At 45.5% G+C, this 14,930-nt stretch overlaps 1 long non-coding RNA gene across 1 annotated transcript in view; it reads right to left on the bottom strand.

Moving 5' to 3' along the window:
- The window catches only part of LOC126475213 (uncharacterized), a 391,722-nt gene that overhangs the window by 200,110 nt on the left and 176,682 nt on the right, over window positions 1-14,930 (bottom strand). Inside the window, exon 2 of the long non-coding RNA XR_007586678.1 lies at window positions 10,524-10,640. This is a non-coding gene — a long non-coding RNA (uncharacterized LOC126475213). The remainder of the gene's footprint in view (window positions 1-10,523; window positions 10,641-14,930) is intronic.

Genomic DNA, 14,930 nt, shown 5'->3' with positions numbered 1-14,930 from the left:
ACCGTGTGTACGATTGGAGTTCACACCTTCACACTCAGTTAAGGCCTGAAGATAGCATACTGGGTCACCAAAACTGGTTGCTACACAATAAATAACATCATAAGGACGGCTGCAGGTGTTTCATTTTATTATATGAAACTTAAAAGGTTCCGACAAGACCGGTACAATTACAAAATCCCTTCAGCCTCGCCAGAAGAGTCTGACAGTAATGAATGATACCAGCAGTTCCCGCGAGCACGCCGCCCAACTTAGATGTATCCTCTGGAGGCGAAGGTGGCGTGCAGTCGGAAGCGGTGCTGAGTGCGTGGCACATGACGTCAGTTGGCTGACTGCGACGGTACTGACTGGGTCGGCGCCGGTGTGGTCCTATACTCGCATGGCGGAGATACAGCATTCGACGTGACATGGCGGATGCAGCAAAAAGGTCAGCAGCAGGGGAGACCGCTGTCGTGTCTGGTGTATGTTAAGGCCACCTGCGGGTCGAGCTGTAAATTTCTCATCTGTGCAATCGTTGAGTCGTAGGGGCGGTGCTTGCTGCATCCCGCTTGGCAGTGTGTTGCAGGGTAGCGTCGGCGCCTGATGACTTCCGCAACACGCAAACTCGACACACATAAACCCATGATTCGCATACGGTACGTACATTGGTTGCTCACACGTTACTTTCGACGTGATTCCTTCACTGACATGAGATGTCACTCCAAACGCCAATTCTGTATGAAACACATAACATTTATGCCTCCGACAGATCTGGTGGTGGTGGTGGTTAGTGTTTAACGTCCCGTCGACAACGAGGTCATTAGAGACGGAGCGCAAGCTCGGGTTCGGGAAGGATTGGGAAGGAAATCGGCCGTGCCCTTTCAAAGGAACCATCCCGGCATTTGCCTGAAACGATTTAGGGAAATCACGGAAAACCTAAATCAGGATGGCCGGAGACGGGATTGAACCGTCGTCCTCCCGAATGCGAGCCCAGTGTGCCGACAGATCTGGGATGCGCTGCTTACATCGCTAAGTTATATGAATGTGACGGTATTCACTTATTTAACGCTCTCTTTTCAATTTTATTCGTGACACCAAACAAAATAAGCCATGACAATCATGTTTTATGGCTGTAGATATTTAATGTTACCTGTACGAAGGTGGGCCAGGATGCTAATAATATACGAATTTATTGACAACATTACGCAATTAACATTTTATTGGTATGTATTATACCCGTAATTATGTATATGACAGTATTGAAATACCCTACACGGCTCTGCAGGTACACTCCTGTTCTATCGATGAAATATTCCATAATTCTTCGGCATGGTGCGTTATTTGTACTTCTAGCTCTGAAATTACACGCCGAATCTCGGCCATGAGCGGTGGATGTCATCGTGATTTGTTGGCGCACTTACGAGATTTCAAATGCCCCCACAGAAACAAATCACATGGTATCAAATCGCACCATCTAAGCGGCCAGTTCATGTCACTGTTGCAAGAAAACACCTGACCAAGGAAACTTTCCCGTAACATTTTCATCGTTGCAATCAATTTGAAACAGATTGCGCCATCTCGTTGAAATCAAATCTCTTCAGCATTCACATGATCCAGTTCAGAGCATAATAACCTCCCTAACATAAAGCGTTTCCGGCTTCAACTTCGAAGAAATACAGCTTAGTTGTGTCCTCTGCCCAAATGTCAACCAGTTACTTGTTGTGGATGGAATTACTCTCCAGAATTACTCGAGGCTTTTCGGAGCCCCAAGTCGTACAAGTTTGCTTGTTCACGAAGCCATTCACCAGAGAGTGTGCCTGATCAGTGCACATCATTTTCCATGATGAAACTGTTGTCCGCTCTTTGTTTCGCAAGCATCCAAAGGGCAAGTGCTCATGATCGTTTGACTTCAGTTCTTGTATCACTTGGATTTTATGGGATCATCTTTCAGAGTTTGTTCTGCGTTTATTCATTTATAGGCTGATTCTTTCACACAAGAAGGCAGCAGCAAGCCAGTAATGATAATGCTATGCGTTTGCACAAGTAGCGCCGTAGCCCGTTTCGAACAGACAGGTTCATCTCCAGACAGCTATCCACGTCAAGATGCACGTTTGTTGGTGTTTACACAAGTTTATGACCCTTTATTGTGCCTTGTGGTGAAACGTTTTTGGCGTCATTTTGTTGGAATGTTGTGGGTTGTACTCATGAAATACTGTAGGGTATGTGCTGCACTTATTGATTCGTGTATAATCACACTGTGTAAAGCGTTATGCAGTGGGATTACACACGAAAGAAATAAGTGCTGCATGTAATCTACAGTACTTCGTGAGTACAAGCCAACAGCATTTCAGCAAAATGACGCGTGATTTTCAACGGCACTATCATCCCAAGAATAAGGTGGAATAAATGGCCTAAAATTTATGTGAACTTTAACAAGTGTGAATCTTGACGTGAACAGCCGTCTGAAGATCAACCTGTTGATTCGAAAGCGGTTACGGCACTATTTTTACAAATAACTAGCATTATCATTAGTGGCTGATTGCTGTCTGCTTTTTTGAAAGAATCGACCTATTTTGGTACACAGTCGCCGTCTCAAAACGTCAGTTTTCGACAAAAGGGAATATCTATTTGTTGTGAACTTACAGCAACGTTATCAGTCAAGATGTCGATATTTTCCGCAAAATGAGTAACACGCCAGAAGACCTTAAAGATTCACAGAATGACTTGCAGAGGATTCATTAATGGTGCACTCTCTAGTAGTTGACTCTGAACGTAAATAAATATAACATATTGTGCTTTCATAAGAAAAGAAATCCACGACTGTACGACTTTACTATTGATGAGAAATTTCTGGAAACAACCGTAAAATATCTAGGAATGACTATTCAGAGCGACCTTAACCGGAATGAGTACAAAACAAACAGTAGGAAAAGCAGATGCCAGAATGAGATTCATAGGAGGAACCTTAAGAAAACTTAACTCATCCCCGAAGAAAGAGGTTTACAAGGCGTCTGTTTGACCGATTCTTCAGTATTGTTCATCAGTCTGGGATTCGTACCAGGTAGGACTGATAGACGAGATCCTACGAAGAGAGGTGCGTCTCCTCAAGGGTTCGTTTAGTAGGCGCGGGAGCTTTACAGAGATGCTCAACAAACTCCTGCGCCAGAGGCTACAAGAGAGGCGCTGTGCATCACGGAGAGGTTTATATTGAAATTTCGAGAGAGCACTTTCGGGAAGAGTAGAGCAACAAATTGCTTCCTCCCACATACATCTGACGAAAAGACAACGAAGAGAAAATTCGAGAAAGTACAGCTAATACAGGGGCTTACCGACAATCGTTCATCCGACGCACCATTTGCAGGTGGAACAGGGAAGGAGGTATCAGTTAAGACGTATCAGAAGTATCCCCCGCACACATCGTTAGGTGACTTTTGGAGTATGATGGAGATGAAAATGAGGACGTTTTGAGAGTTAAATAGTTCAAATGTCTCTAAGCACTGTGGGACTTAACATCTGAGGTCATCGGTCCCCTAGACTTAGAACTATTTAAACCTAACTAACCTAAGGAAATCACACACATCCATGCCCGAGGCAGGATTCGAACCTGCGACCGTAGCGGTCACGCGGTTCCAGACTGAAGCGCCTAGAACCGCACGGCCACACCGGCCGGCTTTACTAACTGCAAGAAAACAAATAAAAATCGTGCAGCGTTCAGTGCTACTAACTTGCTCGGAGGGGGGGGGGGGGGGAGGAGGCGAGGAATGGCGAGCATTTGAGAAGTTGTGTTGTTTATGGGGCGCCATTACTACTACAGGGCCTGAAGCAAATGCAGTAGGAATTTCGGGGCAGAACAATTCCGTAGGGCCTTGTCGGTATTCGGTCTTCGGAGAGAAACTTTCTCGAGCTGTTAAACCTGGGCCTCAGGCGCCACCTTGTTCTGCCAGATTCCTCGACCTGCCGGCTGACAGCTGGGGGCGGCGCGCGGGCGAGGATTCCGGCCTGCGCGGCGCGGCGGTCGGAATGTAATCACGGGCGGCGTTTGTGCCCGGCGCAGCCAATTACGCGCCAGCCGCGCTTCGTAAGCGGCCAGCTGCGCGCGACCCGCGCATTGTGCAGCGCCGCGCGGCGCCGTGCTCCGCTCTGGCTGCCCGCGGGCCCGGGAATTAGCGGGCCTGCGCGGGCCTCGTTCGATACAGCCGCCGGCCTGCCCACACCTGGGCCTCCTGTGCGTAGGCCCACGCCGGCGCCCATCACAACTCCCACTTGCCCGGCTGCCTGCCGCTGGTCACGCCATATCTCCAACGAGGACGCTTATTCGTGGGGATGCTTCACTAGCGGTGGCACGAAACGTGCATCTACGAGGGCCATACAGAAAGTAGATCACGTTTTCGTATTAAAAAAAGGAAAAGGTGGTCAAGCGTGAGTTGAACTCGCTCACTGAGGGTTGCGCACGAATTTAATTCTGTATGTAGACGGTCCATCCATTCCGGAAATCGCCGGCCGGGGTGGCCGAGCGGTTCTAGGCGCTACAGTCTGGAACCGCGCGACCGTCACGGTCGCACGTTCGAATCCTGCCTCGGGCATGGATGTGTGTGATGTCCTTAGGTTAGTTAAGTTTAAGTAGTTCTAAGTTCTAGGGGACTGATGACCTCAGAAGTTAAGTCCCATAGTGCTCAGAGCGACTTGAACCACTTGATCCCAGTCCCCTCCCATGTCAGTCTGTCGTGGTTTTAACTGCTCTGCCTAGCAGCCGAGATTCAATTCCATACGCTCTGGTGGGCTTGCAAAGTCGCTAAGCCAGGTTACCAAATCCTTCCCCCCCGCCCTCCCCTCTAACGAGCGTGTATGGCCACAAGTATCCGATGTTTCAGAAGGTGAACTGGTGGTATGGTTTATGTCCCAGCATTTAAGTCTGCCAGCCGATTTGAAGAATTGGGAATGTCCAGCATTATTCTAGGACACGGTGTTTTCGACGTTATTGGCTTTGCTTTCAAATGCGGCTTCGAGATACCCATTTCCTTGTTTGTCCAACGAAATTGCCACTGGTTCGTGGGCACAAGTTGTATCTTTGAGAGATTAGCAGTGGTGGGAGTTCTAGTTCAGGGTGTGCCACTGGTGCTGCTGCATTTGTTAGGTGTGGTCAAGGTTGTATGACAGCTCTCCAAAGTCTTTGGTGCATCGACTTCCGTGATGGAGGAGCTCCAGAGTTCTATGGTCCTGAATGGGGGTGGTCCTGTACATGCTCAGGAATAGAGTGAGCACTGATGTTGTGGTGATGGTTCTACATCTACATCTACATCCATACTCCGCAAGCCACCTGACGGTGTGTGGCGGAGGGTACCCTGAGTACCTCTATCGGTTCTCCCTTCTATTCCAGTCTCGTGGAAAGAAGAATTGTCGGTATGCTTCTGTGTGGGCTCTAACCTCTCTGATTTTATCCTCATGGTCTCTTCGCGAGATATACGTAGGAGGGAGCAATATACTGCTTGACTCTTCGGTGAAGGTATGTTCTCGAAACTTTAACAAAAGCCCGTACGGAGCTACTGAGCGTCTCTCCTGCAGAGTCTTCCACCGGAGTTTATCTATCATCTCCGTAACGCTTTCGCGATTACTAAATGATCCTGTAACGAAGCGCTCTGGTCTCCGTTGGATCTTCTCTATCTCTTCTATCAATCCTATGTGGTACGGATCCCACACTGGTGAGCAATATTCAAGCAGTGGGCGAACAAGTGTACTGTAATCTAATTCCTTTGTTTTCGGATTGCATTTCCTTAGGATTCTTCCAATGAATCTCAGTCTGGCATCTGCTTTACCGACGATCAACTTTATATGATCATTCCATTTTAAATCACTCCTAATGCGTACTCCCAGATAATTTATGGAATTAACTCCTTCCAGTTGCTGACCTGCTATTTTGCAGCTAAATGATAAGGGATCTATCTTTCTATGTATTCGCAGCACATTACACTTGTCTACATTGAGATTCAATTGCCATTCCCTGCACCATGCGTCAATTCTCTGCAGTTCCTCCTGCATTTCAGTACAATTTTCCATTGTTACAACCTCTCGATACACCACAGCATCATCTGCAAAAAGCCTCAGTGAACTTCCGATGTCATCCACCAGGTCATTTATGTATATTGTGAATAGCAACGGTCCTATGACACTCCCCTGCGGAACACCTGAAATCACTCTTACTTCGGAAGACTTTCTCCATTGAGAATGACATGCTGCGTTCTGTTATCTAGGAACTCCTCAATCCAATCACACAATTGGTTCCCATTGCTTTCAACTTTATTCCTTAAATATTCATGCCAATGCTTCACTTTACCACTGGAAGACAAGTGAAATGGCAGACTAAGGACATATTTTATGCTGTTTGATGTGCAGAATCTACTGAAAGTCTTTAACATAAATGTAAGCTTATTTTGCAATACTATAGCGCTGGGAAGCCCTTTGATGTCAAGAATCTGTGGTTTCTTTGGCGGTAGACTCCATTCTTAACACATATGGTATTTCGAGGAGGTGTCCATGACTTTTAACCATGTAGAGCTCAGAAATGGGCCTGTAAAGTCCATATGATTGACGTCCCAGTGCTGATACGGGAGGCGAAAGAAAAGAGTGATGATGCCAGATCCTGAGCGCAAGCTGAACCACGGCTTCCAATTCTCCGTTTAAGTCTGGCCAGTAAGTGTGATGTCTCGCTATGGCTTTCACGCGGGACATTCCCCAGTGACAGCAATGAAGTAGTTGCAGGAACTATTGTTGCATGATGGCTGGGCTGACGGTATGGTCTGCCTCAGCGTCTATTATCAGAAGTTGTCGATGGCCGCTGCTGCTGCTGACACTCCATGGTGATCGACCAATGTACAAAGCACAAATAACAAGACAATATCATGATGAGTGTTCTCATACCACAATGAGTGGTGTGGGGAACTGGTGATGAGGATTAAATATCCACCACCGGGTAACACCCTTACAATACAGGAGTGAGGGAGGGCAGGCAGCTATTTGATCACAAATTATCATAATTAAAATAATGCTAAAATCATCTGGCAGTCAAGTATTATAGTTGGCCATAAATTATGGCCATTAAGATCAGGCTAAAAGCATTTGGTCATAAATTAGACTAACATAAACGTACCTTTAGAGATTGCTTATTTTTTTACAATTAACAATGGAGTGTGACTTACTGGAGGCCGCTTGTTTCACACGAAGATGCTAGGCGAAGTGGCTGGTTTGTTTCCATGAGGTGAACAATGGGCCCTTGTTCCAGAACTCATTCTGCTCCACTACTTGCGACTACCGAAAAGGTTGATGCTCCTGTTCAGAAACCACTTAGTTGTCTGACCTCTCCTCCGATACCTCTCCAATGTTGCATCACTTATGGTACAGCTATTTGTGTTGTGTAGGTACGCAAGCCACCCTATCTCTGCAAGGTCAGACTTTCGTAGGGGAGGTGAACCTTACAAATTTAATATAGTAAACATATAATAAGGAAAGGACAGAAGGAAAGAGAGAGGGGAGAAGGAAGGGACGGAGGGAGGACGGTGGGACGGATGAACAAATCAGAGGGGGGAGGGGGGGAGTGAATCTTGAGATTTAATACTATTTCTGGAGAAAGCATTCCAAGCCTGATTCAAGTAGGCAGGCACCGAGCTCGAACCCTGATACTGATGTGGCAGGCATTGTGATCGATGTCTGGTACTACAGTTTTATGCTTTGCGTTGAGTGTCTGCCTGTGGAAATGAGAGAACGATTTTCTCCGGACGTCTTTAACTCTTTCAATTTCCCATCTGCATGTGATTTCTAAATCATTTTTATTCGTAGGAGCTTGAATCTTATTTCTTACCATTAAAAATCTGATATTCACGGAGAACAAATAATATAATAGGTATGTGGCAGTACCACAATGTACGCGATTGTAAATAAACTTTTCGTATGAAGGGAGAAATTACGCGTGAGCTGAAAATTTTGGTTGCAGGCTGCGTAGAGATAGTCGTTAAATTAATGTGAAATGTGCAACAAGGGAGTTTTTTATTTTGTTTAAAAATATTGAAGCTACATTAACGTGAATAGGGCCACGAACGTATTCAATTTAAATTCATAAACCGGTTGCAGAACAAAATATCTTCTGTAATTATTAATTAAGTAATTAATTTTGAAATTAATTTCGTTGAGTGCTGCCTCTGAAGTACGGCAGGCATATTAAAGTTACAAAAAGATGAAGAGGGAACGTCTCGTTGCAGTCGCTTGTTCTCCTTTCCAGCGCGAGTCAGCACTATCTTTCGAAACAAAATTAATATCTGAGACCACCGACTCACAATCAGCATAAATTACAATGGGAACAGAATACAGTGGCACTCTTTTCTAATTTCTTTTTTTTTAGTGAGGAGATTGTGTAGATACGTAAGGTATCACCTGTTCATGTAGTGCAACGCGAAGCGCATAACTTGCGTCACAGGAAGGTTAGTCGCCCCAGGTCTAATCCGTACGACAGACTAACGAGCATGGCTGGCACACTGGCCAACCTGAGCGTAGATTTACTCGGTTGCCTGCACTGGTTTACGAAAATGCTTATCTGGTACCCAAGTACTGCCTCACAAAATGCTATGCATAAACATTTACAACATGACCACTTGCACAAGAAAGTTTCCAAAATTCACAGACAGGTTATGTACATGACTTCCCTCGGTTAGCTTAGCCGATGAGTGCTGCGTCAGGAAGAACATCCAGTTGGGACGCCAATAAAATAAAAACTTAGAAAATCTTACATGCAGCAGACCCCACGCTAGACAGGATTAACGCAAAGAAGAAGGTAACCAAGTTATCGCCGACGAGTGGAGCAGCGTGTATTCCAGAGATCTGCCACAGTAAGTATGAAGGAATGATTTATGTTTTATAACTCTAAATTGATATTACTCAATAGATTAAAACTTTTGTTACACAGCTTAGTGATAGTATGTCTTCATTGGTCCATCATATGTAGTTTCTTGTAGTGAGGATATGTTCTACTTGCTCCAGCATATTAAGGGTCTCACTTTTAAAGGGTTAAGAAGAAAAGTGCTTTGAACAAATGTATATAGACAAGTTTATGTGAGTAAAGGAAAGAAGGGCATACACTGAAAGAAGTAATACAATTTATCTGATATATATATATATGACTGTGTGTGTGTGTGTGTGTGTGTGTGTGTGTGTGTGTGTGTGCGCGCGTGCATGTGTGTGTGTTTTTCCAAATCTCCTCACAACCCCCTGTGTCTATTTCAATCACATGGCACAGAAACAGCAGGCCTCTCGAGTATCAGCACCTCCTAACTACAATATGGGTCGAGATACAGGCAAAAAAGTATTTTGTCCAGCCTCAGAAATGTAGGATGCACCGCAAGTCAGGCATGTAGTGCAGGAACAGTATTAGCCTCCCAAATCAACCAGCTTTGCAGGGCAGTGTATACATCATGGGCAAGAAATGTGGGCTGCCCCATTGGAGTAGTACAGACCTACTTTGCTTGGCACCGGAATAGTATTGGCCTACAAAATCAGCCAGTTTTGCAGGGCAGTCTATATGTCAGGGGCAAGAAATGTAGGCTGCCCCTTATGGCAGGCATGTTGTGTTGCAGTAGTATAGACCTGCTTTACTGACCTGCTTTGCATGGCAGCCTGTACATCAGGGGCAAATAAATGATTTTCAAACCACTGACGTGTTGCCCAACCTGCATGAAAGGCACATTATGGTAGTGTTATTGGCCTGCTTTAATGAACTGTATTGCAGTGGCTACATGTGCTGATGAGCATGACTGGTGAGAAGCTGAGATACGTAGGGAAGGGGTTGAAGAGAATGAGGGGAGGAGGAAATAAAGAGGGGGGTGGAAGAGGAGGAGATGCATGAGGCAGGTATAGAGGTTGAGGGGTAGTTGGCAGGTGGAAATGGATGACAGAAGGGAGTGATGCGTAGAGATCTGGGGGAGGGGCAGAAGATATGGTCAGGAGAAAATGGACAAAGAGAGGAGTATCAGGAAGTGTGTTCAGTATATGCGCCAAATGCATATGCAGACGAAGCCATGGGAAAAAGGCTAGTAATTTTTTATTTTTAACTGGTTTTAAGAGCGTTTTGAACCCTGTCTCTCCGAAAGGAATACGGATTGATCCGCTCAGTAGAGAACTCTGCTGCACCACTATTCACAACAATATTATCAACGAGTCTATTGGGCCAAAGGTCACAAGGCAAGATGTCATCACTGCCAGCAAGGGTGTACCCAGGGGAACAGAGAGGCAGGTGGGAATGTACGCTAGTTTCACTGTCAATGTCGAAATAGCTTTCAGATTTCGCGAGTAATGGCTCTAGGTACACCTGTCCACTAGTCAAAATCAGTATTGTGACTTTCTTGAAACTGATATTGAACTGAGACATCTGTGTCTAGTGGGGCAGGATGTAAGTTCGGATTGTGAAGATCTATTTTCCTTGTGTTTGTGTGTGTGGTGTGGGGGGGGGGGGGAGAGGGGGGGAGGCGAGTAGCACAACGCGTGAATAAGTGGGGAGAAGCACTCACCGCCATACTGCAGACGAGCCTCCGCCCAAGAGCTGCCTCCTTCGCCACACGATCGGCCGCCGCTCTAGGCGGACGCCATCACAGGTCTTCTACGTCGATGATGCTCCGCTGTTTGCTCTGCAACAAAAAAAAGGGGGCTAGTTAGTACCTTCAGCATTCGCTTATCGCGAAGCCGAGTCATCTCTCTGTTAGTCTGAACAGCTGCCGTACTATGCTGAATGACCAAGAGCTCCTACATTATCACCTGTCGAAAGAGCGATAGTTGTCGAAGGCATAATGAACCTGCATTCCCGTAAATTGCTTGATCGCCTCATTTGTTTTGTATGTCACATATTTGTGAAATACACTACTGTCCATTAAAATTGCTACACCACGAAGATGACGTGCTACAGACGGGAAATTTAACCGACAGGAAGAAGATGCTTTGATATACAAATTATTAGCTTTTCAGAGCATCCACACAAGGTTGGCGCCGGTGGCGACACCTACAACCTGCTGCCATGAGGAAAGTTTCCAACCGATTTCTCATACACAAACAGCAGTTGACCGGCGGTGCCTGGTGAAACGTTTTTGTGATGCCTCGTGTAAGGAGAAATGCGTACCATCACGTTTGCGACTTTGATAAAGACCGGATTGTAGCCTATCGCGATTGTGGTTTATCGTACCGCGACATTGCTGCACGCGTTGGTCGAGATCCAATGACTGTTAGCAGAATATGGAATCGGTGGGTTCAGGAGGGCAATACGGAACGCCATGCTGGATCCCAACGGCCTCGTACCACTATCAGTCGAGATGACAGGCATCTTATCCACATGGCTGTAACGGATCGTGCAGCCACGTCTCGATCCATGACTCAACACATGGGTACGTTTGCATGACAACAACCATCTGCACGAACAGTTCGCGGACGTTTGCAGCAGCATGGACTGTCAGCTCGGAGACCATGGCTGCGGTTGGCCTTGACGCTGCATCACAGACAGGATCACATGCGATGGTGTACTCAACGACGAACCTGGGTGCACGAATGGCAAAACGTCATTTTTTTGGATGAATCCAGGTTCTGTTTACAGCATCATGATGGTCGCATCCGTGTTTGGCGACATGGTGGTGAACGCACATTGGAAGCGTGTATTCGTCATCGTCATACTGGGGTATCACCCGGCGTGATGGTATGGGGTGCCATTGGGTACACGTCTCTGTCACCTCTCGTTCGCATTGACGGCACTTTGAACAGTGGACGTTACATTTCAGATGTGTTACGACACGTGGCTCTACCCTTCATTCGATCCCTGCGAAACCCTAGATTTCAGCAGGATAATGCACGACCGCATGTTGGAGGTCCTCTATGGGCATTTCTGGATACAGAAAATGTTCGACTGCTGCCGCAGCCAGCACATTCTCCAGATCTCTCACCAATTGAAAACGTCTGGGCAATGGTGGACGAGCAGCTGGTTCGTCATAATACGCCAGTCACTACTCTCGATGAACTGTGGTATCGTGTTGAAGCTGCATGGGCAGCTGTACCTGTACACGCCATCCAAGCTCTATTTGACTCAATGCCCAGGCGTATCAAGGCCGTTATTACGGCCAGAGGTGGTTGTTCTGGGTACTGATTTCTCAGGATCTACGCACCCAAATTGCATCAAAATGTAATCACATGTCAGTTCTAGTATAATATATTTTTCCAATGAATACCCGTTTATCATCTGCATTTCTTCTTTGTGTACCAATTTGAATGGCCAGTAGTTTATGTAACATGGTGGCTGAAGAGCGTTGTTTCCCTTTGCCAGTCTACCACGTCAGGGCAACTGAAGCAATGGCAAAGGGAAAAACTACATTTTGTGTAACTCTTCTCAGGAGTTCGAAGAGTTTACGGGGAGACAAATAAGTGATTCACTAAAATGTGGACCTTAGAATTCTGGATATTACGAAAGACTGTTTTGAGGGACGGTGTTTCAGCAGTACGGATCCGGCAAGTAGCTCTGCAGAGAGGCAGTGAGCTGTGAGCGCTTTGTGCGCTGTGTGCAGGTGCGGAGGTCTGCACTCCGTAGCGGACGGCCACTGTGTCTGTGGAACGGCGTGGCAGCCGCCCCCGACTTCCCGCTTCCGGCGGCTGTTGCCGGGCGCACAATGGCGACACACACACACACACACACACACACACACACACACACATATACACGTGGTGTTTCACGGCATTTCGGCCGCTACCTGCTCTCTCCCGCGCCAAGCTTCCGTCAGGTGCTGCTTTCATACGGCGGAGTTTATTCGGAGGAAACGACACAGCTCACACTCGACTTGCAGTATATCAGCTTTACACTTACCGGAACGGAAAAAGGTGCTGCTGTAACTTTATTCATTTCCTTTTCTATGTCGAAGATGGTATTAGAAATTAACGTTCTGATTATCTTTTTTTGACTCATCGGTCTTCTGTCAGGTTTGATGGTACCCGTCAAGAATTCCTCTCCTGTGCCAACCTCTTCATCTCATTTTATGTCCTCAATTATTGGTGGACGTATCCCAGTCTCTGTCTTCCCCTTCTAGAATTCGCTCTAGGCCGGCCGTTGTGGCCGAGCGGTTCTAGGCGCATCAGTCCGGAACCGAGCTGCTGCTACGGTCGCAGGTTTGAATCCTGCCTCTGGCATGGATGTGTCTGATCTCCTTAGGTTAATTAGTTTTAAGTAGGTCTAAGTCTAGGGCACGCGTTTCTCTACAGGACTGGCACTACCGTACGGGTTTCGGCAAATGTCAGTGGTCGCATGCCCTTCCTGACGCCACCCTTCCCACCGGACGCAATCAGTGTACCCCACCTATCTGCGTCTAGAGTAAATTTCACGTTCAAGTGCCAAAATGTTTTTTAAACGAATGGCTGCGTGGCATGTTTAGGCCTTTGCCGATCTGTTACGGTCCTAGAAGCTCGTCTCTTAATTCTGATGTCTATTGCGATGTCTAGATGATGTGAATACCTAAAATTGGTTACACCAGCATCTTGTATGTGATTTCCTTTACGGATGTCCGAAATTTTCGCAGATCGCTTCTTTCGCCTTTCCTAATACTGATTTTATATGATCGTCCCATTTCATATCGCTTATTACAATTACCCGGAAATAGTTACGCAATGTAACATGCTCAAGATGTTCATCACATCCATTTAATCAGTTATTATACAGTTCTTACTCTTTATTATAGACATTATCGTACGTTTATTCACATTTAAAAACAGCTGCCATTTATAGTGTGTGACTTCAGCCTCGTACTTTAGAGACTTCGTACTAATTGAACATTTTCCATTTTTCAATTTTTCAGTTGATTCTGTGTACCTAGGTGTCAACCACTACTTATTTATATTTACTTGGTATTTATTAGATTGCAGATTCGTGTTTCGCAGAAAAAATGCTAACGTAATTAGACTTTTTGTCGAAAATTTGCAAGAAATTTGTCGTAACGCATTATGTTTAACAAGCGCTCACGGTGATCTCTATACTACTCACAGACATACATTACGAGACTGGCAGTACCATATGGTGTCACTGAAGCCAGCAGTTTAGTATAGCAATATGGCGGCGAGAGCAAAGGCCTACTAAACAGCTCTCTATTTATTGATAAAACACTCATGAAATGAGATAAACTGATACAACTACGTTACCTTTAGAGTTTTCACGTAACGGTCAATAACGTTCGTGTTTGTTTGTAATATTTCGTATAGCTGACGAAAGATAACAAGGAAAGGAACATGTCTCAATGCCAGAATAACTAGAAATATCTTACATATTTTTGCTTTTATACTGTATGTAAGCCTAAATAATCATATTACAGTTTGTCTTATCCGAAATAGCGGTAGTATTTAAATAGTTTATGTCTATTTTAGGGGGGTTAATAACCTAGTATTAACAGACACAGCTTAATGATGTGCTTCTGACCAGTTTTTCTTCGAATAGTATGTTCATTATGAAAGTGCTCCTATAAGTAGAACGTGCTGCTTGTCGTTGATAACAAGTGTCTTTAATCATTCGAGTGTTCCTACGAGAACTACAGTCTGCTTTAAACGTGCATATATGTAAATGTTCTTCTGGTAACACGATTCTACTTTGTATGTGTCAAATTAATCTAGTGCGCATATATTTGCTCAGCTCCAGAAATTCTTTAAGCCTCCTCGTAAAGCTTAAACGCCATTTCATTTCAGAAAATCGTGTTAGTACCACACACAAACTTCCTGACGCCGCCATCGTACCTACCAAACGTCAGGCTTCAGTAAAAGCTATGTCTTTGCCAGTCTAGAAATGTATGTCTGTGATACTACTTGGATATCTTTCTCTGATCTCAGAGCACGGAACTTCGACTTGCCTGCAGATCATTGTCATCTGCATAGTGCGCCATGTTGTAATTAGACAAAAAATTTCCACCCGT

This window comes from Schistocerca serialis, chromosome 4, assembly GCF_023864345.2.
Source record: "Schistocerca serialis cubense isolate TAMUIC-IGC-003099 chromosome 4, iqSchSeri2.2, whole genome shotgun sequence".
Taxonomy (NCBI): domain Eukaryota; kingdom Metazoa; phylum Arthropoda; class Insecta; order Orthoptera; family Acrididae; genus Schistocerca; species Schistocerca serialis.
Note: the sequence above shows the minus strand (reverse complement) of the source record. Positions and strands in the feature narration are given on the sequence as shown.